Source organism: Melospiza georgiana, chromosome 9 (assembly GCF_028018845.1).
Source record: "Melospiza georgiana isolate bMelGeo1 chromosome 9, bMelGeo1.pri, whole genome shotgun sequence".
Classification (NCBI taxonomy): Eukaryota; Metazoa; Chordata; class Aves; order Passeriformes; family Passerellidae; genus Melospiza; species Melospiza georgiana.
In genome coordinates this window covers 10,379,919-10,406,321 of record NC_080438.1, presented here as the reverse complement: position 1 = coordinate 10,406,321, position 26,403 = coordinate 10,379,919, and the positions used below count along the sequence as shown (strand labels likewise).

The following is a 26,403-nucleotide window of genomic DNA, read 5'->3' as shown; positions in this document are numbered from 1 at the left end:
TACTGAAATGTACTTAACAGCTCAGAGAGATAAACTGCACTGCTCTGGTTTTACACTGGTACAGAAGAGATGAGGGTCTAACTCCCCTTTTTGTTGTTTAACTGATTTTAACGAGAGGAATTGGGAGGGGGAGAGAAGGGTTTCCAACTACTTTCTGAAAAGGTATCTTTGAAGGGAAAATGCAGTCTTCAAAAAGGAAGAAAATGGAAAGCTTTTCCTCAGTTTCCTTTCATTTCTTATCTTCCTAAAATACATATATACAGTTTGTTCCAGGAAATGTCTGAAATGCCTTCTGGTAGCTTTTACATAAACATGAAAATCTCCTTTTGAGTTCAAAGAATTTCAAATAATGACAGGGGAAGAGTTCTTGGACTGTAACACGGATGTAAACAAAGGTCACGAATCACTCTCAATAATTACAATGCATTATCATTACTTTTTGACTTCAGTCTGCTATCACATAACTGAATTAGACATGAGCAAAGCTCTACTGTGCCTCCAGAGCAATCTTTTCCTGTACACTAAAACCAACAGACCCCAGCTACATTTCTCAGCCAGGAGCTAATGTTTCTGGGTACATGTTACTGTTGCTGTTTCATTTGTCAGTAAAGCCTTATTTACTTGCTTCCTGTTATTAATTATGGGAAACAGGATCTCTTCAAACTGTAGGAGAGGCTCTTTCAACTCCTGTCTAGACTTTTCAAGACAAAATATTGATGAGCCCTTTAATGTTTGTGCAGTGACACAATCTGAGCAAAAAAACCCCCATCGTTACCTCAAACAGCTTAAGGCTCCTTATCACACGTTCACAAAAAAAAAATCCTTTAAATCACTCGGGCTCACATCCTTATTGTTAGTCACTGAAGTAAGGTTTCCTTTCATAGTTGGATACTTTCTTCATCTGTCACACTGATTAATTAACTGCTCACAGTATGAGCCCTGAGCTTAAATAGCCTACTGAAACGAGGAGGAGAGATCAACTTTAATATTCCATAAAAAGCTGAAGAGGAAAAATGCTTTCCTTACTATGAAGGGATCTGTCTTCTAATAATAAAAAAATTAACTAATTTCTGTTCAGTTACATTACATGAGGAGATGAAAGCACCCTGCTTCCGAAGGGAGATTGCAGGAAAGGATTAGGACAGAAGTTGGAGAAGACTTAAGCATTTTAAATTAAACTGTTGGTCGGAAACAACCAAGTCTCGAACACCAGTGAAAATATTTTCATCATCAAGAAAAGCCAGTTTATCAACTCATAATGAGCAAATCTATAAAAACACAGTACCATTGCCTGTAAAGATCTATGGGGAAAAGGCATGCAATTACATGAAATGGAGAGCTGCTAAAACCTTAAAGCTAAAGCTGGTTTTAGCCAAAGCATTTGTTGTTCTCTCACACACACCTCTTTCCCAAACTGTTACAGTCTGGCAATTATTTCAGGAGTTTGACTTTCAACAACTGCAAGTTCTCCCCCTTTTTAAGCCCCTCCAGTACTGCTGAGTGGGCAAAAATTACAGATGCAAGAAAAGCTGACAAATGAGTGCAAGGCCCCTCCTCTCCAGTGCCTCGATAGTCAGAGCCCCTGCCAAAACATGCCTGAAAGCTAGTGAGGAGACAAAGACACAAAGATTCCATTTTTTCAGGGAAATTAGATTTCATGTAGAAACTACTAGGGAGAAGAATAGCACACGGGCACACGTGTAATCTCAAAAGCAGAGCAGGAATGAATGTTTCAAGAAAAAGCGAAATTACATATGCTTATTGAGTAAGCTCAACAAATGCTATTTGATACACAGCTGTTTTTAAACTGCTAAGTGCTACAGGGGGTAGGAGAGGGAAAGCTCCCATAAAGACAGAAAAACATTTTCAGTCATGGAGAACCCTCAGTTTAACACGATTCAAACTAAGAGCTCACGGCTGTTCCTCTAAATCATCTCCTGATAATGCTGTAGTACACAACCAAAACAAAGTCAATCCAGCTTTTTAGCTCAAATCTGTTCAACTATGTTTACTACTAAAAGATGCTTCACCCAGAGTGTTGTTAATAAAGTTGCAATGAGTTTAAAAGCCTGGCACATAGGCACATCCACGTTTTCAAGTTTTTCATAACAAGTTTACTACTTTCATGGTGCTCCTCACTGAGCTGGAGCAGGTCGGCCTCTGAGCAGGGAGAGCAGCAGTGAGGTGAATGCAGGCAAGCAGAGCAGGAGAAAAAGCAACAATAGGATTTCTTCTTGAAACTAGTCAAAGCTGTTTGGAAAGGAAAGTCCAATTTATGGTGGGGAAGATTTGGGACAATTCAAGATTCTCACTAATTTAAAAATAAAAAAGGATATTCACAACTGCATATAAGATTAGAAACTATTGTTTTTAATGTGATTCCAGTCCTTTAGGACTCAGTGGCAAAAGAAACTACTTATGTTAAAAATAACATAACCTCCCACCAGATGGGCAGTTTAGGAAGTAGAGGTGTAAAATGGAGTTTTTAGGCATCAGAAAGATTTTCAGAATGCTTCCAGCTCTGATAATTAGTGCTCATCAACATCTAGCATTCTTACAAACTCTCCACTTGTAATATACTTTGTCTTATGGGAGGCTGCTTCTACAGAGGCACTCAAATTCAGCCAAAGTCTTCCAGTCTTGCAGTAGAACACTAATGCAGTATAAACAGAACTATAAACAGTACAGAAAATGTTATATAATAAACATTCTGAAAATGTGAATAACACCCTGAATCGACAGGTTTGTGACTGAGGATAAACAACTGCTGAGAGCACTCTAAAGACCCTCAAGGGCCCTCTGCCTTGCAGGAAGAGCCATGGGCAGAGAGCTCAGCTCCCCTTCCTTCAGCCCATGAGGATGTGGCACATTTCTGACTCTGAACACCAGTGCTGCCTCTCTTCCCTTCTGTCTGCTCATGAAGACTGCTCTGCCAAAAGACTTAAGAAAGGGCTGGTCATCCTTTGACTAACTAATGAATCCCCTTCAGGATATCAACACTGTTACACAAGGACTGGGGATAGTCCAGAACTATTTATTTAAAAAACACCCCAAACCAAAACCCAACCCTTTTCTCCACATTACATCTGAGGTGAAGTACCAGGAACACCAGAAAACTTGAACACTGCCCATTTAGTTACAAATCCACATTTATTTTTAATGAAATTTCTTTATATTCCTTTAGTTGATCCCACTATCCTCTCACTTGGTAAGTCTAGGCATATTCTAACAGTTCATAGCCAGTCAGTATCTAAATTATTTTGAGGGTTTTTATGCATTTTACCATCCAACCATCACTCAGCCCCTCCTAAATGCATAGTTGTGTCCATTTGGTCTCCATTCTCAACCAGACCAAACCACCATTTTCATTTTGTTACTACAGAGAGATCGTAGATGTTATCTTACTGCAGAGATGTAAAAAAGTCTGCATCTCCCAGTCAGATACAGCTACTACCACTTTTCCCTCGCTTCAAATTCTCACCAACTAAATCCCAAACTCTCCCCCTACCCCACCACCCTGAGTGTAGAACTGCTGTACTTGTACACATGAAGCAAGAATAATATGACTGCCTGATTTCCAGGAATATTCCAAGATAAAAAGAGATCTACTTCTGAGGTCAGATTCTAGAAATGCTAAGAGAAGAGCTATATAGGAAAAAAAAAGGGCTGCAGTTAATGACCTAGGTAAGAGAAAGAGCAGAGAATGAAATAAGATTTATGAACAGTTACAAACATGCTTTATCTTATACAGCAGGTAAACTCATTCTTCAGAGTATCATTACAAAGTAATCTTCACAGAGAAAACTCAGGTTATAATCAGATTATAGAAAGAGTGCAGCAGTGAAAAATATTATCACTTGATTTCACACATGTTCTGTCACTCACCTAACACTATTCCTATCTAAATACTTTTAAAGATTACTTGAAAAACAAATGTTAACATTATTTCAATCCATAGAAGCTGTTGAAAGTCAACATGAAATCTTGCATCTATGTCTAATGTCTGTCATTGCCACAGAGCTCATTTTAATGGCCTCACATCCAGGCAGTGTGTGGCACTGGGCTTGAAAAGGAAGGAGACTTATGTTTTCCTTGGCACTGGTACAGCATAAGTCCTTAGCATGAAATTTATTAGCATTAATGGGCATTGTGTAATTAAAGCGCTGTGTTTTAATGCCCTGAGGGGTGATGGAGCTTTTTTCATGTCCTATAAAATAGACAAATATAAAATGTGAGACTTTTTAAAGCTATTCAAAGAATTCAAACGTGCATGTTCCCCCATTAACCATAATAGAGGAGGCGTAGCTGAACAAGATGGATCCGAAATTCTCAAAATGTCTTCCATGAAACCACAAGATGGTTAATACTAGACACCAGGTTTTTTGAGAACATGCTATGTAATTACAGTATTTTGCAAGGCCACAAGTTCTTCAAAAAGTAACCATTAGACCACTAAAAAGTATAGATTTGAAAAAAAAATATTTCCAGATCTAATATACTGTACTTAGTACTAAACCTGTTTAAAGGAGTCTAGTTTAATAAAGTGGCTTTGAGAAGCAACTCAAATATTTGTTACTTGAGCCCTGGCATTTTCTTTCCTGAATGCGAAGAATTTAGAAGGCTTTGAGAATCCCATCACCTAACCTGCTGCACTTCAGTGACAGGGGGAAGCATTTATGTAGTTCCTCATATGCTTTTGAATATCACAGGCTGAGATTGGAATAATAGTCAGAGCTACTAAAAAACTGCAGGAGTGGTGCAGGTTTCATTAGGATTGATGCATGCCAGCAGTAAAGGTCAGACTGTTACCTAGACCTGCATTTCAGTAGTTAAGCAGGATTAATTTTCCGTAAGCGATAAAAACCAACATACACAGGTCTGGTATTTGATTTTTCAGAAATTCATCTTGCCAACACTTATCTGTAGTACTGAAAAATAATCTTGGAGCTCATTTTCTGACAATTTTTTATTGTATCATATGTCTGAATGATCCTACATGAACAACAAACCCTAACAGCACAGAAAAAACACCACTGATGTAACTTTTTATGATGTTTAAACTATTGAAAATATAAGGATTACTGACAGTATTGTGTCACATCTCAATATTCTGAATAATCCAATTGCACTTAGAGCTGGCTTGAAGTAAAACTTATTTTATCTGAAGAAAAAGTTAGTATAGATTCTACAAAACCACTAAGACCTTTACAATGACACTAGCGATTTTTCCTAGGGGAATGTCAAGATCAATTATTGGCTCATCTATTGGACATATCCTGAGGTACCAAACAAAATTCTTTATTTCTTTACCTTCTAGACAAATCACCACAGAGCTACAGACCAGCAATGAAGAGAGCTGAGGGCAATATGACCAACATCATCTGTGTCAGTTCCCCAGAAGTCGATGAAACATGTGATCAGGTCTCCAAGGTACATCCCAGACCCAAGTTGCTGTGCCATTCTATTAGTAAATTTTTAAAACAAGATGTTTTCTTCAATTACATTAAGATACTGGCAGCAGGGAGGACTATTACCTTCCATCGAGGAGCCTGCCTTCCCAAATTCTGTTGTTTATTAACACATCATTAACAATGTGCCACCTCTGCCAAATATGGTCCCAGGTAAAAGTAAAGATCATTACAGAACTCCACCGCCTGCCTCATTTGAGCAAATCAAGTAAGTACATCTGAATCACTGACTGCACAAAAATATCTAAATGCTACTTTTCATCCTCAGCTTTGTGCCTTTTTTGCCCAGCCCATAAACTTTCTTCTGAGGAATCAACAGAACCTTGAAGAGACAGAGTTAAACAGAGAAGTTCCTTAAACTAAATCATTTTTCTTTTCAAAAGAACAGGACCCCAGGTAAATGATGCCTTTTAATACAGCACATGAAAATTTCAATTATGGAAATCATTATTCTAGGCATTATGTGCCATTTTATATTCCCAGCAGGATGTTTTTCATCTCATCAAGAGTTTCCAAGGCTGTTTAGTGCTCCTGTATATGCAAAACACATTTAAGGGCCCCCAAGAAGATCTGTTAATTAAAAAGCCTAGTCAAGTGGTCAGACAGATTGGAACTTGAGGATTATAGGTAAGAGGGATGAAATGAAGGCTTGGAAATTATAATTTCTCTTTCTGTGGTAGCAGCCAAAGCAGCTGTTATAAACTGGGCAAATTAAAGACGTGGCTGACTAAGCCAGCAGTCTGGAAACAAGACATTGCAAAAACATAACAGCAAGTCATCTGCACCCCACTTTTAAAAAGCCAAAAGTGCTGACCATTTCTTTTTTACTCTCTTCCTGTTATTCTGTCACAAATATCCTCCAGCTGGTACCCTTCCAGCCCTTGTTCACCAGTTCTAGTTTCCCACCCCCATCTTAGGGAGTTAGTAGTAATTCCCAGGACTGTGGCAAGTGCTTCATAGCGGGAGTAGTCAGCAAACAGAAAAGGACATGTTTAAAAGAAGAGCAGGTGAAATAACAGAGTTGAAGTTCTAGTATTTTTTTTTATATGAGAGTTGTTCATGTAAAAACAGTCTTCTCATCCTGAACAATATTGATCATTCCTTGAGAGCTGTTTCACCTGCCCAGTACAGTCAGCATCTAGCTACAGAAAGGTCTCCATTTGCCAGATTGCCACCATATTTTCCAGATACATTTATAAAGTGTCTTGTAATTTACTATTTTCAGGGGAAAAAACCCCCTAACAATCCAACCCTTTTTCTTTCTACATTTTCTGGTCTGTTTTCACAAATAAAAGGGCTAAAAATAGTTTTTGCCATGAGCTAATGAGGCTATGCATATTTTTTCCATATCAGAAGGTGATGAAGGATCTATAAATAAGTTACTTAAAGACCCCAAAAACCATCCCAGAACAACCCTTTTTCTTTTCTCAACAGCAGATACAGACTTCCTTTTAGAAGAAGAATAAACATTAGTTGCTTTGTTTAGACAGCTTTTAGGTCAGTGTTGCCAAGCTAGAATTTGTCTCAATTTATATTAACATAAACCTGTGGCCTATTTTTGATCTCATTTTATACATCATGAATGACTACCTCCCAGTCTATTTCCTCTATGCTTATTTGTATTCAAGACAAACTCATCATTTCAGATGTGTGGTAGATGAATTTTTAAGTGTTGCCATTTCAATACTACACTAACGATGCTGTTAATAATATTGTTGCATTGAAACACTGCCTCTGATTTGAGGCACACTCAAGCCCTTTGCAAACAATTATTCATTAAATACATTTGAAAACTGTTTATGAGATTCATACCATAAATCTTTAACAGACACAAAATTGATACAGGCAAGCTAAGTACTCCATTTTTTATCAGAAATTAGTTTTAGGTGGCATGGGGCCTTTGTCTGATGTTTTTACCTGAAAAAAATCAATTGCCATTTTGCATTTTCATACAAGTCTAGGAGCATGAGAGAACAGAAGAAGAATTCTAAAGGTTAAACCCCATATTCAGCACAGTCTCTCCCCCGCCCCTCTGTTATAGTGGGGATTTGAGGAGGTTCTTTACATCTCCTCCCACACAGTTTCTCTGCTTCATAAGCAGAAAGCAGCTGCTGGTTCTTTCAAGTCTAGCGGTTAGTTGACATTTACCAATAGTTTATGGTTTTCATTCTACCTTAGCAAAAAAAAGAGCTAGAATATCAGCTTTAAAGAGTGAACACTAAATCTTTATATTTCTAATCCCCTCCCCACCACAAACAGGAGGTGCCTGCAGCCAAGATTTTTGGTGGGCCTAAAGGAAGGGGCAAAAACAATCTGTGAACCAGCACAGAGAGTAGGACCAATGGGTCCTGGCTTTACTGTTAAAATTCTTTCCCCTGGAAAACACCTCCATGCAACTCTTGACCAGTAGTGCTGATTTAATTTCCCTTTCCATCCCACTTTCTAAAAAACTGCTATGTACAGGTTTGGTTACTTGACAAACAATATATGACTTGACAAACTTGTCAGCATTATTTAGAAACTGCCATAAAAAAAAAAGAAAAATCTTGTATTTATACCTAGGATATGATGGTAGAAATGGGAGTAATGAGAAAGGTCTATGATAAATCATAGAAAACGCTATTTTCCAGAGCAGGGAGAAAAAACCCAGCTCAAACATATAAAGAAAGATGTTATGTCCTGCAAACACTGCCTAGCACACCCTTGTGAAAGGTTACCCCCCACAGTTTAACTCCCCCTTCCAGGCACAAGCACACAGGCTGTGACACAGTCCTGATGTCTAACCTCACTCCCAGAAAAATGCACTGATATGGCTTTGTTTAAGGTTTTTCTTTCTGACATTTGTCTTGAAAATAATGAAAATTATCATTTGTTAAATATATGAAATTAATATAGCAAAATACAGATGAAAAATAGTACTGTCCTGGCCACTGTTTCAACAGTGGAAGGCTCTTGCTAAAATATTTTTCAGATTTCCAGGTTTTTGAACTCATAATAAACAAAATGTGGCCAGAGATGGCTCTCCTTTAGGGCAAGTTTATAGGCAGAGGAATCAGGAAAACAGAGGTGATCTGATAAGCAAAATTCCCCTCAAATCAGAAGGTTAAAAATGCCATACTTGTAGTTGTTAACAACCTGCTAAAAGCCCCAGAAAACCTAAACTCAGAAGTCAGCTGGTAAGATTGTGTTGATTTCATGGACTTTTTCAGAGCAGAAATACGGACTACAAAAATCTTTTATCTGATAATATTTACTAACAAAGAATTTTAAAGAGGTAACATTAACAGGATTGCTGTAGATGCAAAAAGGAACTTGGAACATGCACTTACTGGATGGCTCCAAACTTTACCTAATGTGTTTAAAGCCACAAAAGTAAACTATCCCAGACAGCTCAGCACGCAGACAGTGCAAGAAAATGCCATACTGTTTTTTCCAGGTGTAGGTCAGGACATTTGAAGATATCTATGATTGAACAGGGTTTCTTCTTCCTAAATCAAGGCTTCCATGACTGAACATTATAGAGGCAGTTATAAAAGCCATACTGGCTCCCAACATCTGCAGGAACTCTGTAGTGCAGCAGTTTGCTGCACACGTGTTAAACAGGCAGCACTAAAAACTATAAAAACAGGTCAAAGCAAAATGAAAAAGTACTTGAAATGAAGAATTTCACATTGATAACAGGAAGAAAACATGGAGACAACCTTTTCTGCAGGTCAGCAAGCTAAAAGCAGCAAGGGAAAAAGCAGTTTGCAGCAATCCACACACAATAGGTCTTGGGCATTACTTCTTTTTATCATGTATTGCACCTACAGGGCACTAGATTTTTCTAAACAGCAACCAAAGCATACTTTCAAGTCCATCCAACAAACATCTGAATGAATGACATAGCAGACTGAAATATTTCAAAGAGATCAAACATACACCAATGGCTACCTCTTGTTCCCTTGAATTAAAAGTGAAGAGCAGCTTATCTGGAAAGCAGAACCTAATTTTAAAATATCTTTTCTAAAGAATAAAGGAGAAAAGCACCAATCTTTAGGCAAGGTGGGAAATCAGCTGGAGATGGACTGCAGTGTCTGTTTCTTTTTGCAAAACAGTGATTCAGAAGCACATTCAAAACCACATTTAAGTGGTAAACATTAAAACATGAAGTAATAAAAGTGAGGATCAAGGGAGCATCATCCAAGGATCACTTTTTTTCCCCCACTGATAGAAGCTTTAGGGAAAATCAGATATATCTGTATTCAAGTACATTAAAAAATGATCTGGCAGTATCTTAGCACGCATACTTTTAGACAGATATTTGACTGATTTCAATTAGCATTTGCACTTCAAAAGAGATGATGTAAATCAGAGCAGCTAAGATTTTTTTCATGTTTCTGTATGAATGGAAAAGAGATCTAGACACATCAGACTGTGACACAGACACATCAGACACATCTTCCATAGAGAGTCACTGTGGCTTTATGAAGAGGTTTTTTCCCCCTCAAACTTGTTTACTTCTGTTTGGTTTTGAATTTTTTAAAGAAGCTCTCACATTTTCAACATTAGCTCTAGTTTTCCACTATGCATAAATAAAGTAAAATAAGTACACCTACAAGTGCACAGACAGCAAGGTGCTTCTTTGCAATACTCAGTGGAATAAACACAAGAATTTTCCATGGCTCCAGAGCTCTCCAGCCACAGCATCCTCCTTACATACAGTTGCTTCAATTTCATTACTAGGAGCAAAATATATCCTTATCATACTTTTCTCATTACTGGACAACACGAACAATGGATCTATGCATTACTGTTAAGACAGATCAGAAAATAATATTCCTTTCTCAGAGCGATAAAAAGATTTTTGAAATTTTATTATTAGACTAAAGGGAAGTATGTCTAAGTTATTTTAACTTTCTTTTGGGAAAAGGAGCTTATAAAAGAAAGAGGAGGAGAAAACATAGGCAGCACGATCACTTGCCAGATAGATAATCTGATCATCAAGACTTCTACAGAAAATATCAGAAACCCAGGTTTCCAAGCCCTTCTCCAAAGACAACAGAGCTCTGACATTTTGGATGCACACCAAAACACCAGGCCATCAACCCTTCTAGGGCAGCAAGGGGGCTTTTTTTCCTTTCCTCACACAAAAGGCCTTCCCAGAAAAACTTCCATTAAAATATTAATTTCTTCAAAACCTCCTGCATTTTCCCCAGAGAGGAAAAAAAATATTAAGTTTTCAACCAGTTGTAGTTACAGCTTTGCATAGAACTGCAACCAACAGAATGAGAAAAACAAAAAAACTTCTATAAAGTTCTGGTAATACCTTTAATCATATTACAAGCTTAATGCATTACATTAATTTTATAAACTAACACAGTTGGACTTTTAGATCAAACAGAGAAGGGAAAAAAGATTTCTATCCAACAGAAGCATGTTATAAAAACACTGCTGCTCAAAACAGGTCAAATATTTTCTTGTGCCTGAAGACTAACAAATGGGATTTTCCATAAGGTAGTCATTAGGTGTTTTGTCTTTATTTTTGTTACTTTTTAAAATGGTAATATATAATTTCTACCCCTCTATTTAATGCACTCTAATCTGTATTCCTGGGAATAGCAATTTTCTTAAGACACTTCTTTTGCCATTAGTTGTGACAGGATTGCTTTCTCTCATGTTTGCATTTTGCAGACCACAAGACTCGGAAGATCACTGTGGAACAAAGACACTGGGCCAGCCCATTCTGTTGATATGACACAAAGTCCAGCCCAGTTTGGCATTCCTTCCACCATGAAGGAGTCTCACATCAGGTAGTAGAAGCTAACTTGTTTCTTTGCTGTTGAATGACTACCCATTTTTTTCTCCAGCCTTCCTCCTCAGGCAAAATTAACATTTTAACATTCTGGAGAACCTTTAAATTGCTGCTGTCCAAGGGCCACAATAAGATGTGGGAATTGCACCCAGTCTGGGGGAAGAAGGGGGCTGGTTGTGCAGACCCCCACACCTTCCCTTTCTCACAGAGCCAAGCCAAGCCCATTAGAACTGACAGGGCATGCAGAGCACAGGAGAGAGGGCTAATTGAGTTTAAAAGCTGTGTAGCTGCAGTCTCATTTAGGAAATGCCTTCAGGCCTGCTCAAGAGTTTAGTAATAAACCTAGACCACAAAGCAAACGGAATGTTCAACTCTACATGCCCAGAAGGGAGAGAAGATCCTTTTCTCCACACTCCTAAGTTCATGTTTTTAGCCCCTCCAATCTTTCTCCCACAAAGTAGGATTCCAGGAATCATCACCATTTTTCTTATCCTGAAGGCAGAACTGCATACTGTTAACAGTTTCTATAACCTTGATTACAAATTCCTATTACAATAAAACATCAGTATCATCACATGAAATCAAGAATCTGTCTTGCTAAATTTTGCTAAAAAAGTAATTTTCAGCCTAAGCCAATTTGGAAAATAGAAATGGCCACAGAGAGTTTCAGAATACAAATAATTCCCATTTGATCTTTTCTGCCACAAGTGGCAACTATAATTGGTACATGAGAAGATTTCTGCCCTAACCAATTGATCACCAAGGCATTTAAATATTCTGTAGAGATGATTTAAAATGGGATAACTCACAACCAGAATACTCACAGTATTTAATGGAGCTATTAAGTGTGAAAGGAACCCAGGACCAGCCTCCAACCCAGTCATGAATACATTCAAGAAATTTGAACAGATGCACATTTGACCATAGTAGGACATATTCTGAAATAATACCAAAAATATGGGAACAACCACAACTAAAGGTGATCTCACATGCTTTGTTTTTACTGACTCCAAGCTTTATTAAGCTTTTAGTCTCCTATAAAAACAGTTTCATGAAACAGCAGGAGAAACACCGAAGCTGAATATCCAGAAACTCTTACATAGATAAAAACTGTAATCGTGACTGGAGCAAGCAGTTGCATGATTAAATTGGAGGGTCTAGAGCCCAAGTCCATCCAGGAGAAACTGAGGGAACTGGGATTATGAAGTCTGGAGGCCCAGGGGAGAATTTATCACTCTCTATAAGTACCTTACAGGAGGCTGAAGCAGAGCATATCTGAGTATCAAGTGTCCTTTTTTCCCAAGTAACGAGTGATAGGATAAGAGAAAATGGCCTCAAGTTGCACCAGGGGTCATTTAGATTTGATATTAGGAAAAAATTCTCCACCAAAAAGCCTGTCAAGCATTGGAGAAGGGTTCCCAGAGAAGTGATGAAGTCACCATCCCTAGAGGTACTTAAAAGACATGCACACATGGTGCTCTGGGACAAGATTTAAGTAGTAGACCTGGCAGTGTTAGGTTTGCTGTTGGACACAATGATCTCACATGCCTTTTCCAATGTGAATTATTAAATGAATGACAGGTTCAAATCACTGGCTGTGTTACCATGTACACTGCTTTAGATAATGGCTAATTCCTTCCTTACATGACACTTAAAATGTCATAATGGTATTCTTACATCCAAGTGGTTCTTGCAATCACCTGGGCCATATGAATGCATTTAAAGACTGAAATCCATAATAGAGTTTCCTTCCTAATATATACACACATTCCTACAGCCACAGTGAAATTATTTCTACAGATACAGCATTATCAGAGAGCCAAATTGTATCCTTGCTGTCCAACAATTACAACACTGCTCCATAGAGCAAAACAGGAACATCTGGAATTCTGTTCGTGTGAGGGCAGCTGGGACTGCACTGCTACATCAGGAAATGAACTGTGCTCAGGTTATAAAATATACTTGGGGCTGATCACAGAAAACTAACAACAACCTGGTACTGAAGAAATTACTTGTGTACAAGGTATAAGGGAAAATTTGTCAAAGTGCATAGTGTATTTTTCTGACACGGAGAAATTGTGCAGATTTACTCTATATTTAAATCGCAATCCAGAAATTATTTCCTAGGTAGGAAAACAGTGTGATAATTAAGACTGATTTTACCAAACCTATCACTAAGGAGAGTTATTTCACTAACTCATACTCTTATCTAACTAAAAACAAGTTTGGGTAAATGCTATCTATTACTTCTCTGAAATTCTGCTTTGGTTTCATGTTGCTCTTCAGAGTTTGTGGCAACAAGTGCAAGACAAATTATTAGCTTCACTTCAGACAAAACTGAAAAGTACTGATTGCAGTAGCCAGGAATAGTGGCCTACATAAAATGTTTCTTTATTAATATTATTGAATGCAGTGGTTTGAAGTGGCTTGGGTTTTGGTTAAGGGAAAAACCAAGTAGGCTGAGCCAGCACTGAACCCACTACACTGAGAAAGAAATAAACAAAGACAATTGCTTTCTGTTAGCCAATTGTACCATTTTGTATTTTTTGACTGTTCTGATCAAGATTCCTTCCAAGATCAAAACATTCACAAGATTCCATCTTTGTACATATTAACATTGCTATTTTGGAAGAACCTGAGCTGTTCTATGAATGCACAGGTTTAGTAGAAAGCCATTTTGATGATCACAGACTTGAAAGACCCTGTTTCTATACACTTGAGACACACTAGATAAAGAAAATGCCCAATAAATTACTTCTGCTAAGATGCAAAGTTGCTAAATTAATACAAAATTAATAAGAATAAATTAATTATTCTTCTTCAATTCTATTTACTTTCAGTATTAAGTAGATCCATGTCTACTCCATATGCTTTGAATATTATGTATTATTTGTTTTTAAGTGAGAAAAGAAAGGCATACCTAACTACCCACATTCAAATTTGAGACTTGGACTATAAAGAGAAACCACTTTGCTGAAATTCCATACCTACACCTTTAACAACTTTTAATATTTTGTTATAGTTCATGGAGTATAAATTGGCATTAAGTTTTGTTAACACTGCATGAATATTTTGAAGGAGTTCATCCACTTAGCCAAAATTAGGAACAGCTAAGTATTTACATGGTATAGTACCAGACCTACACAGTGAACCAGTTTAAAGGGGGGGAGAAAAAGCCTAAGTGAGATTTACAAAGGCATTTGATCAGGATAAAGAAATAATGCAACTATTGTAACAGTCTCCTGTTAGAAGTGGTGGAGGGAGCACTTTAAACGAGTTTTACTTACATAGCATTTCTTCTCCTCCTTTGAAATATGCTCTGAAAAAAGCTTCACAATTAACATATTGTATACGTTTTTTAAGGTTTTCAAAGATCAGGAACTGTTTCTGGAAAGACTCACTCCAATTTGGCAAATAATTAGAGCAAACATTACACCAAGGTGCATTAAATCTGTGAGGGTACAGAAACATGTGCTTACACACAGTTAAATTGAATAAGAAAAAATTAAGTCAGATACAATTTTAAATGGGGTCATGAAAGAAAAAGGAAAAAAGGGAGCAAGGGAAAGGACAAGAAGTTTAAGCAGTAGAAAACATTACAACAGCCAAGTGGAAACAAATGAGATATTATAGCTGGGGTTCAGTCACAGGACTATGTGTAACTCTGTTACAGCTGAGCACCAAGAGATTCTGGTGAAACTAGTGCTGTGTGTGACTCTAGGAAAAGGATAAAGAAGCATATTCAAAAGACAACGAGCACAAAGAAAACACAGTCATGACTATTGACAATAGTGAATTCTGTACCGAATGTGTGAACTGGACATGAGTGAGGCAAAATAGAACCAGCCCCCCTTGGCCTGGGATTTTTGCAGTGACACAAGCCAAGCAATCTAAACAGAAAATGTCTGTGCTAGGAGAAGAAGACATAAAGCACCACAAAAACAAACTGCTTTCCTCATGGAAGAATGGTAACTTTGGACACACTTGGCATTACAAGTTCAAAGGGTTATTTCATCTGCATTTTAAGTACAGACCCAGAGATTTTACAGTATTCCTGTCTCCACACTATTGTTTTGTGTGCCATTAATGGCATTTAAATTATAGACCTGCTGCAGCCATGTAGTCAAAACACCACATCACCCGATGAGACACTGTATTATAATGTCAGTGTGTCTGTGTTTTAGCTGTGCTTTCATATACTCTACTTCTCTTCAATCACCCTTTTTCTCTGCCAAAGGATAGATACAAGAGACAAGTCTATCTTTAGCTCCACAAAAATTTCTTACTCAGGCAGCTGCAACACTTCATTCATCACATATCCACGTCTCCTGTTTACAGCAATGAAATTCTTAGACGTACAAACAGTACAGAGGCAGATAAAGTCATTGAGAACTTAAAATGAAAATACAGAATATGGCTAGGGAGTCAAAAATAATATGCTTCAAATTAATTTCTAAAATATAACAGGTGGGATTTCTCATTTCTTTTGGGTTATTTTGAATATTAGGTATTTTTTGTATTTACTTCCAGTGAAGTATTTAATATTTACTGAAATACTGTTTCCCAGAACCATGATATTGCATGTATTGACCTTTACATACAGTTATTCACAATGACAAATATTGATTAAATAACAACTAATTATTTGACAGAACCTTAAAAGAAAATATATTGACATTACTGAATAATTTCATGACTAAATCAGAAACACTTCTTTTTCTAAATTATACTAATAAAAAGCTAAACTGGTCATAGCAAGTTACTGAAGAGCTGGGTACTAAATTCAGAATTTTAGCCAGCATTTAAAACTTTTTTCAATCTCAAAAGCTTCAAGCAAGCTATTTCAAGGTCAAGAAACTCCTGAGGGGTGTGTGGGGAGACATCTGCTCCCATAAGCTGGTCTGCTGCTTGTAGCCCTCAAATGGACAATCTTCATTTGAGATGAAATATTTATATATGGAACAATCTTCAAGATTCCATTATTTCCTACTTTCTGCATGTGTAATTCATCATTTCAAGCACTCAGATTCTCAAAGTATTCACATTAAGAAAAAATTGCACAATCTTAAGTTAGTCAGCTAATTTTATTCTGTATTGGCCCATTTTTAATGCCACATGCAAACCAGCATTGATTTTTACTTATTAAAGGCATAGTCTCAATTCAGAAAAGCTAAATATCAGGAATTCATGAAAACTTTTGTGCGTGTTCTCAACTTGCCAAGAACATCTAGGGCAACTGAATATATTTAACAATTCAACTAAACTTTTACAATTGCTTCTTCTGAGCCAAGGAAGACAAAGCAGCCTACAATTTTCTTACAAAATCTTGAAATTAGCTCACTTTTTTCTAAATGAGAAAACTTTTAATATCTTAGCAATGTAGCTTCTTTATTTCTTTGTTTTCCCCCTCAATGTGATGTGATTTATCTCCTCCTACACTCCATTTTCAATATCATCCCAAGTTACAATGATTTGGCATTGGACAGAGGACTATGGAAGCATAACAAAATTCCACCCAGCTTTTCACTCATCCTTTCTCACAGTCAAACCACAGCAAAAGGCCACCCCACTGTAGGCATTGGAGAAATTCACGCATACATAGGAAGATCGCAAATGTTTGGGGTTTTTTTCATGTGTCAATAATCAAAAGGATACATTTGCTATTCCTGACCTTCAGAACAGAGAGCTCAGTATCATTCAGATACCGAGACACTGGACATAAGTGAGGTTGGAAGGGACCTCAGTCCCTCACCTAGCCCAGTGTGCTACTCAAACCCAAGCAAAACCTGGCCTTACCCTGTGCTGGGTGACTTGTCCAAATCTGAAGTATCATCAAGACGGAAGATAGCAGGCTCTCCTCACATGTCAGTAATAATACAAGGCAAAATTTTATATACTTATGTGATAAAAAATGTACATAGGACCTTATATTAGCCAGTGACTGAATTGGAAGAAAAGCACATTTTAGCTGTAACATTTAACTATTCTTTGTGACATGTGTTCTCCTTTGTGAAAAGAAACAGATGTGGTATGTCAGATACTACCCATGGTAACTACTGCTAAATGCACTCAATTTACACTAGACCATTAGATAATTGTGTGTTAGGTGACTTGGCACGATCACCAAATCTTGATATGGATGATCCTTTGCAGATACTCTCAGTTTTTGAATCTGACCATATTTTTATCAATGCCCCACTAATATTTAATTTCTTTTCAATTCATGTCATTCACAACTACCTCAAAAGCTCTTAAGGAGTTGATGGAGCCATCCTAGACTAGATTCATTCCAAGTACTGACGGTTTGTTCGGACAATTCACACAGAAAGTCCTCCTTGCACATCCTTTTCTAAACTCAGCACCGAAATTTCCATTTAACTTCACTAAGAGGACAGTGAAGGAACATCAGGCCCTTTTCAAAACCTGCTTTGAAGACATACTGTTTAGCCCAGAGATAGCCCTGGAACAACTCACTGTTTGTAAGCTCTTGAATGTGACAATCCCCCCAAAAGAATCTATTAAGAGATACATAGTTTGAATTCTCAAAACCAGGAGATCTTCTGCATAGAGTTTGCCTCCTTTAGTGGATTCAGTAAACTTGATCTCTGACCTTTAAATAAGGGTTAAATACCAGATATTCTCTTCACACATCTTTTCAAAAGATGTGGTATTGCCTGGCAAGCATTTCATTCTTACTCAAAATCAGCTGGCTGTAACCTGTGTTTCAGGTATAGAATGAAAGAACTTGGGAAAACTAGAATACCTTTTACTCTACCCTGTGCTCCAAACTGGGATATCAGGCCCATTTTTAAACTTACTGATATGTGCTATTGGTGAGGCAACAGGAAATTCACTGACAAGAGGAAGTGGACTCCATTTGAACAAAAAACAAATTGAAAATGATCAGTACCCTCTGCATTCCCTCTTACAAGTCACAAGTCCCACATTAGACTACGGATTTCCAAGCGTTTCAAGGATATTAATGATTGCATGCATTCCATTTTACACCTTGTTGTAATTTTTTTATATCTTTTTCCTTTTAAATGGAAGGAAAACACCATTTTCTTACACAATTCAGGATGTATCACAAAAAAATGAGTGTATTACATTTCCAAAGCATGTGTTCTTCAATACTTGTATAGAAAAACACAAAATTAAATGTTTAGCAGATATTATTGATGGAGTGCTGATACAAATAAGCCTTTACAAAAAGCAATACAAAAATATTTTTCTTTTCCTCTCAACTACATAGAAAGTTTTTGCTCTGTGAAGTCCAGCAAACAAAAATATTTGACACAGTAAAAATCCTTTTCCACTCGTGACCATCAGAGAAATCTATTATATTGTGTCTCAAAGACCCTCTTTTATTCAGACCAGTTAACACTCAGTCATGTTCTTGGTAACCAAATTTTCAATTTCCTGATAAAATATTTCTGTGTATTCATGAGTTAGAAATTTTTCAGCCATTTCCCTGGTTCCTCCAGATAAACTCTTTCAACCACATCTTCTAATTCCAACTTGCATACCATGATAGCCTGACTGTCTGGAATGCTTAATTTCTACAGACCAAAATCCAGCTGCACACGTTTAATCATTTCCTTGCAGAGTCAAGAAGCAGCCACCTATGTTCAGGGACATGTGATGGGACTGATGGGGACACAAGGAGGTAGAAACTATTCCTCCTGTCCCCACTTTTCACTGCTCACCGTCACTCAGATCCATAGGGTTGTAGAGAAACTTGCAGCAGGCCTACCACATCTATGATTTTTAAATACTGTTATAGATTTAATGATATGAAAAGCAAATAAATTTAAGTAAATTTGAGTAAAAATTAAGATACTACAGTAGAAAGAGTTTGCATATCAGTTCAATAATTAATTACTTTTTTAATCAGATGATTAGATAGCTTCTGGAGGGAACATGAATTAGCACAATTCTGTTTTGCTGTTCATCCAGACACCTCTTTTTAAGCTGCAGGTTTGGACAAACATTTTCAATCAAATATCTGGCACATGAAACATGATCAGTTTTCATTATTAAGAGCCTATGTTTGAGTTGAAGAAATATGGAGAGAATACTGAAGAGCAAAGAAACCTAAACCAACTCCAAAAGAAAAAAAATTTCCGAACTCACAGAAAAATCTATACTTGCATTCTGGTCCTGAGAAAATACCTAATATAGGAAAAGCTTTCTGATCATAATTTTCCCAAATTATGAAAATTTCCTGCTAAGAAAAGCAGGAAAATCTGTAAATGCAATATGATGAAAATGCCAAACCTAAACAGAATCACAAGTGAACATCCATGAAAATTTCAACAAGAAATTATATAAATAGTGCACTGAATTATCTTCAGTTTATAATTACCAGCTAGTCATAAGCCACAGACACATAACCCCTTGCAATGCAATTGCCCAGCTGCCACAGTTCACAACAGAGAGCGCTCCCAAGGCTATTATTTCCCTTTTTCCAGTGTATTTCTGCAACATATTTTTGAGTTTTATCTTTAGAGTCCAGCTGGAATCACGCTTCTGTTGGCAGCCAGTTTTCCCCTACAAACTCCCTCCCCCATGAAGGGAAAATGCAGAATGGTGGTGCAGTGGGAGGAGAAGCAGGAAAGTAAAGGGGGAAAACACATTCAGAAGCAGTAGTTCTTCCAGACCTGTGTATTAGGCAGCATCTTTTTAGTCATAATAACTCTTCAAATGCACCTCATCATAAGCTATTACACACCACACCTCTCACAAGAATAGGCATGTTTGCCATGTTTTTGTGCTCTCATTTTACATAAGCAACCTTTGTTCTCCTTGTCTCAAAGTAACGAATGCAAAATCAAATGAAAGTCAGCAAGATTCATACTATAGCATTTGTTCAAGTAGTTTTTCCAACTATGCCCAAAAGGCATCTAGAGAAGAGTAACTAAATTAATTTCAATTACATGATCTTCTGAACTATAAACAAAAATCAGCATAAAGTTTCAGTAATAAAGCAGTCAAACATGAGTAAGGAAGCTCAAAACTCAGTTCACTTCTTTCAAAGTCAATTTAAAAGGAAAATACCTTAGGAAATCCCCACCTGAAAAGCAAAGTACTCCTTTAATTAGGCCAACTCAAGTTGACATACACAGAATAGAAGAAAATTGCACTTTTTAAGGTTCAGCTTTGCAGATAGGAAAGGCTAAAACTCTCTTACATTAAAGGTAAATTATAGCATCCGAAATAAAGGTTATCAAAGGAGAAAAACTGCCTTAAATGTCATAGGTTGTTCCCACTAGTAATTCTCCACATTAATAATCTTTAAACAAGAAATTTATCTCGGAGCTGTTTTCCAACATTTTATCTCCAAAAAAAACCGTAAGATGCAACAAGCCTTCTGGTTTTGTCTGTCTTGTTGACAGATTAATAAACCCTACAGTTTGCTACATATAAATATTATTTTCATTTATATTCTCAGGTTTAATTTTCAGAGTAAGATTTAGCAAAAAGTTAATTTGCATTCTAAAAATCCTTTTCAGACCCTCAAATTCACGTGCTAACATTTTCAGCTATCAAAGTCATATGCATAAATACTGGGCTCATGCCTTTATATTTCCAGAATTAGCAGTTGAAGCTAAGCTTTTTGATAATGGAAACAGATTTTGGGGTTCTGGTTTACCTGCTAAACCTCTTCCTGGAAAACTGTGGAGCTGGAGAAAACACATCCTGCATGCAGATTTCTCAGTTGTGCAGTGTCACACCTCACCCAGGAGCTGTCATTTCAGCAGAAGGAGCAATATCAACTTAGACCTAGGAGGAAAGCACAACACCCAGCAAAGAATACATTAGCTTCCTAGTTAAGGACAAGAGGAGTCAACCCACAGTCATTGCAGCCATTTCCTAATTAGAAGAGTCCTGGAAATAGAGCAACCAAAGTTCTGAACTCAAAGATCAGCTAAACACTGCAGTTATCTGCCAAGCATCCATACCCAAAATATCCACAGAGATTTATATCTAGGCAATACGTAGAGCTGCCTAAAAAACTGCACACAGAAAAATACTCTCAGAAGCCAGCAGGTTGAAGGTAATCCTCCTAAACTATTTGGGGGACTAATGAGAGCCAGAGACCTACAACTGCAGCCTTTAAACTTTTGCTGGCCTTATAACAATATGGCCAGAAATTCTCTCCTGGAATTTGGCCCTGAAAACACTTCTCTGCCAATTGACAAAGGAGCAGGCACTTTTACTGCCTCCCTCTGAAGAAATCACATACCCACCCAGGGCACAGACCTTGGATTCCAAACCTAAACACACCCCCAGCTACAACAAGATATTGTGACTGAGGGGTGCTCCCAAATGTTTCCTCAAGAAGCAAAGAGCAATTCAAACACTGATTTGGCAATAGAGAATACACCTGGTAATGGAGACACCATTTTCCCTCATGTTTAGGATTGCTCTGATGCCTGCTGAGAGGAGCAGAAAGCAGAGGGGAAGGGAGCTGCAGGGCACCTCTGCAGAGGGGGGCTCAGCTCCAGCCTGGCCCACCCAACAGAGAAGTTGTCTGGCAGATATCTTTGTGCCCAGTGGCTTTGGGCTCCTCCATGGTGAGACAAGCCCTGAATGGGCTGTTTTAAGCATTCAGATTTTTTATTTTGGTACTGCGTGCCAATTAAGCACCTAACCCAGCTGTAGGGCACATTTAACAGAAATACAGCAGCTTGATCAGTCTTACAGTAGGCTAATTTTGTTGTGATTGTTTTAAATGCCTACTAAAAACTATCTGCATAATTTAAGTGAGATTGAAAAATTAATTCTATTTCTTCTTATACAAACAAATGGCTCTTAGCATTTTTAGAAAGGTCCCTGGATTCTATAAAAACTGGAAATGCCATGAAGATACATTCGCAATTATGAACAAATTTGTTTGCACATTTGCCATCAGCATTACTTTTTCCGAGATAATTTTAATATTACACCATTTTAATTTTCAGCATGGCAACTGTGCACATGCATCATCTGGGTGGTGAATGCTGGGGTAGATGAACTGCTTTATGGGAACTCTGCTGGGTGGTTTTCTGTGCATGTGCAAGGCAGTGTGATATCTGCCTTACTTATACTTGACTGCAAGCAAACCAGTTCTTTAAAACAGAGGAATTTCTAAAATCACAGAGCTAAAGGTCTGGCAAGTGAAGAATTAAAGGACAAATACCACATCAGCTGAACATAAAAGCATTCCATGTAACAGAAGATACCCACACTTTAAGACCGGAGACCAGTTTAACTCCTTAACCATGCAGGATGGCAAAACATTTGTTACATAACAGCAACTTCACATGGCATTTTTACATCCTGCCATCTTTTCACAGGAGAACAGTAGATTAGACTTCTACCGACTCTGAGAGACGGGGAGTGGAGCCAGCAGCAATATTTAGCAGAGTGACTGATTTCTGGCACCATCTAGCTTCTCTGCAACAGGAATCTGGCAGCCTGGTAGGTGCTTTTCAAAGACACTGATTGAATAATTGATACTAGTGCTATACAAATGCTCAAGACAGCACAAGAAAGAATAAGAAATAAAGTAGTTTTGGGGCTTAAGACCTATTCTTTTTTTTTTTTTTCTTCAAATAAGGATTGTGAGGCAAAAATCCTGGGCAGAATACCAAAGCCAAGAGAATGCAGACTCTCTTCATCATTCAGCTTCTGACTATGCAACTCTGCCAAATATCTATAATATATATAAAAGTATTAGACAAAAAGAAGCCATAATGCAAGCAAGACTATTAATTGTTCATTTTCATGAGATATGGTATAATCTGAAAAGATCAGATTGGTTTTGACCAGTGGAACTATTCCTAATTCCACTCAGGAACTGCAAAATTCCAATGATTATTTCTAACTATAAGACATTGGATTTATATTCATTCACTGCACTTAAGGGGTTTTGAACACTGAAAACTTCAATTGCCCACCACAGCTCTGTATGGAGAACTGCTGACCATTTGAGAGAAGCAGACGTGTTTTGTGCTGAACGTCACCATTCATTAACTGATGAGATATACAGCTTTTACAGCTTGTGCTCTGTAAAATTTTGCAGAAAAACATTTACTTGTCAGCATGGGGACATGTTTACAGACTCACACTTTGGTAAACTAGAAAGGAAGACAAATAAGGTTGGTTTATATCCTCAGTAGAGGAGGAAATGCAGAGAAAAAGGAGGAAAAAGAAAAAAAAAATCTTTCTGGACTATACCAGACCAGCAAGCACAGTCTCTCCAATTCCCACAGTGTAACTTTCTTTCCATTTGCCTGAAATCACCTGCAATGTGCTTTAGGAGCTAATCCCTACACATTTGGTTTACTTGGCATAGGCCCAATAAAAGCAAGGATTCTTAAATGCATTACAAGCCCAACCCACTTTCTCACTTCGTCTTTTCAACTGCATGTGACCACAGCTACTGAAAATAGAAAATTAGCTCCATTTACAGACAAGTAATACATAGGAGCCTCCTAGATGGAAAAAATGGAACACAGTTACATGCTTTTTCCTATAATCCACTTAAAGTAATATTTCTCTCCCTCAGGGTTGTAATGTATTCAAGGCAGTTTCTGAGTAAAGAGGTCGAAGGCTATTCTGTCGATTCATTCATGATCAGCTCTGATTTTGTGATGTCATTGAATAACTGAAGTGTAAATGCAGGACAGGCATAGCTGTCTATGTGTTTTAATGTATTTCAAAGGTTTTTTTATTTAAAGAAGAGTCTTATGCTCTCTTCTCCCTAGATATGCTGGGTTTTTAGATTCCACATTTTCCAATACTTTTGGTTATACAAGACTAAGAAGGACCATATATTTTTCATGAGATGGGGACATGGGATGACTGAAGATTAAAAAGTATTTGGCATGAATAAGAGTATCCAAGTGAAAAGGAATTTTAAGATTTAGATCTAAGAACTCAAATGCACCCAATGAGAACCACAGGCAGAAGTCTGAACCAAAATTTGAAACTACCCTCAAAGTCAGCACCCGTTATTTGAAGACATTTGATACTCATTAAACAGTAACAGATCAAAATGAAAGAGCAAGCAAAGCAAAATGAGATAATGAGAGCAAAGCAGAGAACATGCTCAGAGAGGGGAAAGGGAAATTGAGACATCTGTCATTAACATCTGACTTGGATGTCTCTTAATGGGCTTATATTGAGTTCTATGCTACTCAACTGTGATTACTACAAAGAAGGAGTTTTTATATCTCAGAATATTCTGGATGGGAAGGGACTCGCCAGGATCAGCAAGTCCCACCTGAGTGAACAAACCCATAGAGGATTGAACCCACAGCTTTGGTGTTTGCACCACACTCTCACCATGTGTAGAACTAAAGTATCTTAGGCTACTGCACACTGTTCACCTGAGAGACAAGCTGCAAGGCATTGAACAGATTTCTGTGATATTCCTACACTCAGATTTCAATCTTCAGTGATGTACAAAAGAAAAGCACTGGGATTATCAGAAGCAATTCCCCTGAGCGTCAGGGAAGGAGAATTTTTAAATCCCTTGGTCCTTTTGAAATTCTCTGCATGCCATTTCAGAGTAATGTATTGTTTTAAAAAGCCTGGTAAGGAATTCTCTAGAAAGCAAAAAGTTAGATTTCCTGATATGCACATATGCAAACCTCTGACTCCTGCATTCTCATATACCAAAAAGTTGCAAATTTAGTCAAAAAAAAAAAAAACCAAACAAAAAAAAACCCCACCACACAAAAAACCCCAAAGCAAAACAAAAACCATAGCCATCAGAATGTACTACATTTATGTAAATATTTACACAAGACACATTATGCAGGTAATCCAATACAATCATAAAGAGCTGAATGAGGTTCTAATCCTGACAATAAAATACCCAAAATAGCTGCTTCAAGATGGAAAAGAATGCAAAGAACAGAGAAGACAGTTAAAGTGCTAAAAGCATTATAGGAACCTTTATATTTTATATTCAGGTGGAGTTTGTCATGAGCAGCCCCCTTCCTTTTGGCACTGAATAATTCCCAGTATTTTCATATCACATCTCAGATACACATATCAAAGACAACTTTCTAATCTTGTAAGTGTGTTTAGAGAAAAGGAAGGAGAGCAAAAAATACCAATAAACTCCCCCTTTCACCCTTGTCCTCACCTTACTGGCCAATATTTCTTGTTTTTATCAAATATCTGAAGAATTCTCCTCCTAGACAGAGGAGACCAAAACAAGGTAACTGATTTGTAAGTGCATCCTATTATGTTTTTATTTGATAAACTAAGATCAATTTTATATATATATTTCTCCAATAACAGGAAAAATTGCAGTTCTAGACAAAAAAGTGTCTAAGACTTGCTACTTATATTGGCTTAAATGAATTTTACATTAGAGAGGAAACTAGATCTCAGAAATCATTTGTCTTCAAATTCCTCCCAGTTTTTACCACAGAAGTAGGGTGAATCTCTAAATATTTGAGCTGTTTGTTCTCCTTCATCACCTCATTGTGTTTGACATTAGATAGTGCTGTGAACACCATGTGACAATAATACTGACAGGGACCTTTACGTGCCAAGAAAAAAATTTTTAAATCTACATTTCTCAATATGAAAATTAAGTTTCAGAAACATGAGACTGGTTATACCTTTCTTTGCCCATATTCTATTCTTCCTTCCATCCTATTCACTAATTTATTTCTTCCTCAGTCTTGTACTCCATCTCCCATGCCTTCAGTGACAGCTTTTAGAACCTTAAACCAGTGTCAATCAATAGGTTCAGGTCAGCTGCCAGATCCATGGGATCAGAAAGATCAGAACACATTTATCCAAAGTCCAAGTGCAGTTCCTTATTCAGACAGCTATGCTGCCTGCTAGTTATTGGGTGGAATTGAAAACAAAAGTTATATTAAAAGACAGCAGGATCATTATTTCTCCTTTCTGCCCCACCTCCTGAAGTGCCTAAGGTCATTTTCCACAACAAAAATGAAAGCCCTTCTTGAAAGTGTTTTTGTGCTAAACAGCAGTGGTTAATTTCTTGCAACTAATTAGTTATTCAAGTGAAAGTATAATGATCCTCCAACATGATTGAAAGTGCTTCAACTGAGTTTCCTGCTAACAGCATACTTCTAGAAAAGATGCAATAAATCAGCAGGGTTATGGAAA

The 26,403-nt window shown here is 37.4% G+C and overlaps 1 long non-coding RNA gene across 6 annotated transcripts in view; it reads left to right on the top strand.

Annotated features, from left to right (window-relative positions):
- LOC131087127 (uncharacterized) overlaps window positions 1-26,403 on the top strand; it is a 61,122-nt gene that overhangs the window by 24,481 nt on the left and 10,238 nt on the right. For 3 of the 6 annotated variants that reach the window (XR_009114839.1, XR_009114840.1, XR_009114838.1), the window contains exons 2-4: window positions 5,318-5,430; window positions 11,142-11,260; window positions 22,602-22,725. This is a non-coding gene — a long non-coding RNA (uncharacterized LOC131087127). Of the gene's footprint in view, window positions 1-5,317; window positions 5,431-5,604; window positions 5,677-11,141; window positions 11,261-22,601; window positions 22,726-26,403 lie in introns of those variants that run through there. The other 3 variants (XR_009114843.1, XR_009114842.1, XR_009114841.1) reach the window with 3 other exon arrangements.